We start from the raw sequence: 5,481 nt of genomic DNA on the forward strand, positions 1-5,481 counted from the left end.
TAACACAACCATATAAATTAAATAGTTGGTAAAAGCGATAGACACCAATCCATAATAAACATAAAAACACTTACTACATGATACATTTGTTATTAAAATTAAAAAACAATATTAAAACTAAATTTTAAAATAAAGAGTCATGAAAACTAAGCAAATTATATATATATATATATATATATATATATATATATATATCATTATTATTAAATAATAAAAATTAATATATAAGTTAAAGATATATGCACTTAAAAAAATCACTGAACAAGATTCTTAACCATGGAGATTTACCTCCACTTTTGTATTAGTACTATGGCTTATCAATACCACATGCCCAAAAAACCATAACTTCCTTCATGTGACACTCATTCTTATGACAATTTTTTAACTAATCAATTTAATTAAAAGGAAAAAGGAGCATGAATATTTTGTAGATAAATCTCAATCTTTGATTTGTCTATACTACTATGACTATTCTATAATATTCCATGAGGCTACATCTATACCATCCACCTAATAATTATTGATAATTAAATTACAATTTTCAAAGTGGACTATTCCAAAATAAACACACCTATGGACATAATATTTTTTTGACTAGAAAAATTGAAAATTAGTTAGACTGGTACATGCCCATGATGTGGAGTAGATTCCAACCACTACCACTATAATCTGGGAATAAAACTACACATACCCCAATAATTTTTAACTAACACTCACCAAAATAAAAGAACTTTGTGAGAAATGTCATGCAATGCAATTCAATATGTTGTTTACAAATGCATGTTCTTCCTCGCATTGAATATTTACATATGATATCAGTATTCCTTTATGACAATTTCAATAGACGAAGTGATAATAACAAAGGTACCAAACCTCCTGGACTTCTACATGATGGACAGTTCATAATTTGGATGATATATTCAATGCTGACTTGTTGTTTTTCAACCAGCACCTTGACTTCAGAACCCCCTCTGAAAGAAATGAATTTAAGAATTTATATGTAGTTCAATTGGTGCTAGGATATCCTCTGGCTTTAACAATCACTAGAAAGTATCCACAAGCTCTGTGGAGACTGGCAATGGTTTTCCTTCTAAAAGCTCTGTGGAGACTGGCATTGGTTTTCCTTCTAAGAATGACTTGAAGGGTATGAAGGCCTTTCCAGGTTCAAGCAATGGAACCACATGGCCTGCTCCTCTGATTGTTACAAATGTCAACCCTTCGTATACTTGAGTCCATCCTCCCACCTGAGCATCACAGACAACAATCAACATTCATACTGATACGAGCAAAGATTCTGTTGAAATTCGAGAGTTATCTCTACCATCATTGCACAATGCCAATTTCTATTTCTCATTCCTATTAGAAATAGAACAATGGTGAGCATCGTAACAAATGCACTGCTCTACAGGCACCCATGGCATTTTCATGTTTTCAGAGATAAGAGCAAGATGACTCACCTGCCCGTTGTCATACCAAGGATGCCATTGAGTAACCGTGCGAAGCATAAGCGCATTTATAGAATTTCTGGTCGATGTTACAGGAATCACATCATCTGTATCTCCACTGCAAGGCTCAAGGCAACAAACAGCAGGATAAGCTTTTCTACAGCAGATTTATCATAGAAGACCAGAGCAAAATACCAACAAGCAGTTTCCTGTGCCATGTTCTGATTAAAGAAATGGCATTCATAGTTACCTGAACATCCAAATGTGTAATCCAGCTTTTATGAGCCCTCGGTAAATTGGCAACACAGATCTAGGAGAGTCTCCCCAATTTTCACGAACTTCAACACTATATATGGGAAAGTAAACAGGCCAGATTAATGAATAAACGCCATTTTATAGATAATGGAAAAGCAACAGCACAAAGATCAAAAACACATTACCATTTCAATAATAAGACTACAAGCCTCAAAATCTTCCACTCATAAGGAATTCCTGTAACATTGGCGTGAAGAGCCTTTTGTATCTCAGGTAGACTGAAATAAATTTTTGCATATTTTTGAATACAAGGATCATATCCCCCAAACACATGCCTCCATAACTCCTAAGAAAATGACTCTGTGAGAGTGAGGATATAATTTGATAGTCATACAATTAAATTATTATAGATTGATCTTAATCTTGGATCTATAAATAAAAGAATAAAAGTGCATGTTTACTTCAAAAATCCAAAAATCCTAGTTTAAAATGGATTTTGTTAAATTTATTTTATTTTTCCTTCTTCATCCATTTTATATTCCATTATTTTTCATTTTATTTTATAAGTGTTACCTTACCCACATACATACACACAAATCTCGTTCGCCTTGAATTGTAAAAGCACCTGGCCTCCTTAAATGCAATTACCAGTCATTTTTATTTACCATGCAGCAAATTATGGACCTTAATACCTTCCAAAAATGTGCTGAAATTGAGGATGCAGGGCCTCAATTCTCCAGTCCAGTCTTAATTTTGATAAATTAAACTGGGAAAAAAACTACCAAATGGAAAAATAACAGTATCGGAATTTAGGCAATTCCTCATACTGATTTGCAAGCATAGACAATGCTTGTATCTAATATACTTACAATCCCCTTTTTTATTTATTTTCCATATGTGCCAGTACTGTTCAAACAAGGAGGGGTGTAGATGCTGTATTGATCGATTTGCTCCATTTCCACATAGGCATAATCGAATGCCTTATCACATAGAGATGATGAGTGCATAAGTTTCCTCACAGAGAACGTTGAGCAGTCGGAAGGTGTTGTCTGATATCAGACCATGAGACCACATAAATTCAGAAATCCCTACAATATGATGGAAATCGTCTGTAAGTCCATTGCCCACCTGCACTAACCATGTTATTCCCTATATTTAAGAATATAATTGCCCCACTTTCTCCTATGTCATACTACTAAGACCAAATGATTTATGGTTATCTATTATCCATTTGAGGAGTCCCTCATTTTATTTTGATGATAGCATGCACATTTTCTTCGTGATAACAGCACAGGATCTTACCATATATCCCTTCAGATTAATGACTGGATTTGCAATGTCCTTATTGTGCCTGTAGATGACTTGAGCTAACTGAGGAACGTAATGGCCGGGAAGAAATATATATATATATATATATTAATTTAGCTAATAAAATATTAAACTTTTCTTTTTAACAGAACATAATCTTTGCCTCTGCGCACAAGCAGATAGAAATACAGCAGAGTTATCTACTCAGTGGCTTGGACCATTTCCTTTAATGGAAACCGAGAGAAAGGGAAAAAGGAACTAATAAGGAGTGCTATTGTGAGTGTTCTTTGTGTGCTTCATGTACATCGTATCAAGTGGTGTTATCTGGTATTGTATCAAGTGTATCAAGGCTCAAGCTCGTGTCTCGGATTTGGGAGACTTTCTTATTGCTTTGGATAGAAGAAATATAAAGTTCTGCAATATTAGCCTTCAAAAATTTCCCCGACAAAAAAACAAAGACAAAGAAACAGATCTACTTTGACAATACATTACTGATTACTGGAGAAATTTAAGTGCCTCCATAGCTCTCCCCTGCTATGTAAAACTCTCTATTTTTATATTGAGGAAATATTTCCAACCAGTTAAGCAAAAAGGCGTGTGAATCTTCAGCTGCAATTTCAGGGTTAAAAATATTTTAATCTATCTATCTTGAATAAAAAAGCTAACGGATTTATACAGTAACCACCACACATCATACCAGTTCGTTTGTCTCCAGAATTGAATATATCTGAAGAAGTGTTAGTGTAAGAAAAACCAACCCCAGCAGGGGAATCTAGGAACAGCATATTCGCCACTGCATGCATGCAAATAGAAAAGAGTTGATGACTTGCAGATAAATGGGTTCAATCCAAAATAACAAACAACTATATATATTACTCTTCTGTATGAATTCAGAGAGAAGAATGAAAATAACCAAGTTCATAAATACATACATCCATTCCATGAATATGGGTTAAGGTGGAGAGTTTTCCCATCAGAATTAATGTGAAAAGGCCCCAGCTCTAGTGCTTCCCCAGCTCCCACAGAAGAAAATCCAGGACCTACAATCCAACCAAATGGTTGTAGAATAAGCCTTCAGTGAAATTATTTGATTTTGGGCAGACAAAACAACTACTTTGCAGAAGATATTCTATAAAGATACTATTATGAGTATACTATTTGATTTTCTAATAGTCATAGATACCTCCACTCAACCACAGGACCAGAGGTTTTGAAGATGGGTCTTCTGTGGCTTCAGTGAACCAGTAGAAAAGGGCTCTGCCAGCGTTTTTGTCTACAGTTATGTAGCCAGAATATTGGGCAAAGTTCGTATCTGAGGGCTGACCAGGGAGTTCAGTGATTCTGTCCTTGGCCTGCTCATCTCTCCAATCAATTTCATTATTCTCCTCCAATGTCGCTATGGATTGCAACGTCCAAAGCAGAACCAGAACCAATACCAGATGAACTTCGCATCTGCTCAGTGTAAATCTGCTGCCAGTGCTCTTCCAAAACGATTGTAACGAACGCACAGTCGCAACGAATAGGCCGTTTTATAATGTGACAGAGGCAGGAGGTGTCAACTTCTGTAACTCTTAACTCTTTTCGGCGTGCATATACTTTAGGTATTGATATCTACATGTTTCATGCATGGAGTATAAGTTACGGCATCGCAGGATATAATTGTTAATTGTTGCGTTAAGAGGTGCTTTCCCTGATCCTAACGCTAAATTTAAAAACAAGGTTGTATGGTTAGTAGCCTCCTCTCAAATAAATTTGAATATAAAAATGTTTTTTTATTATTATAATAAAATATGTTAAGGTTTTTAGGAAAGAAGTATTAATTTAAAAAATACAAACAAGGTTGTATGGCCTCCTCTCAAATAAATTTGAATATAAAAATATTTTTTTTATTATTATAATAAAATAGGTTAAAGGTTTTTTAGGAAAGAAGTATTAATTTAAAAAATACAAGATTTTATTATGACACATGAACTTTACGTCTTTACGAGGTGGTTGCACCTTGTGCTAGGGAGAAGACATGCTCAAAACATCCAGTGAGTTTAGGGTTGGTGTGGCCCAGGCAAGGTGTGATTCCCAAATGACTTTAACGGATTAGATGTTGTAGCTCCTCAAACCACATGTCAAACCTGGAGGATCACAGACAACTTGACAAACAAAAACAAAAACAAATGCATATTTTTAGACATGGCATAAATAAATACCAAATAATTGTATATGAGACGTATGTTTCTAGAGAAAAAAAATAAGGGAATCTACTATAAATAATACATGTTTTTAGTTGTGGCTTCTCATTAATGTGCTATTAACAATCCATACATTAAATAAATACTAATGAGATGTATGAAATACATATGTTTCCAAAGGACTAAAGAGATGTATGAGATACATTAAATTGATCGTCCGGAGTTTTAATTGCTTTAAACTCCTCCAATAATTATTTTTACTCTTGACATTTTTATAACTCTACATAGTG

General features: G+C 34.3%; 1 pseudogene; it reads right to left on the reverse strand.

The window, feature by feature from the left end:
• Window positions 1–1,043: 1,043 nt before the first annotated feature.
• Window positions 1,044–4,655, reverse strand: LOC149180767 (serine carboxypeptidase-like 26; annotated as a pseudogene).
• Between the last annotated feature and the right edge of the window lie 826 nt (window positions 4,656–5,481).

This window comes from Pinus tabuliformis, chromosome 3_2 (assembly GCF_031772625.1).
Source record: "Pinus tabuliformis cultivar Carrire ecotype Pingquan chromosome 3_2, CPIR1, whole genome shotgun sequence".
Taxonomy (NCBI): Eukaryota; Viridiplantae; Streptophyta; class Pinopsida; order Pinales; family Pinaceae; genus Pinus; species Pinus tabuliformis.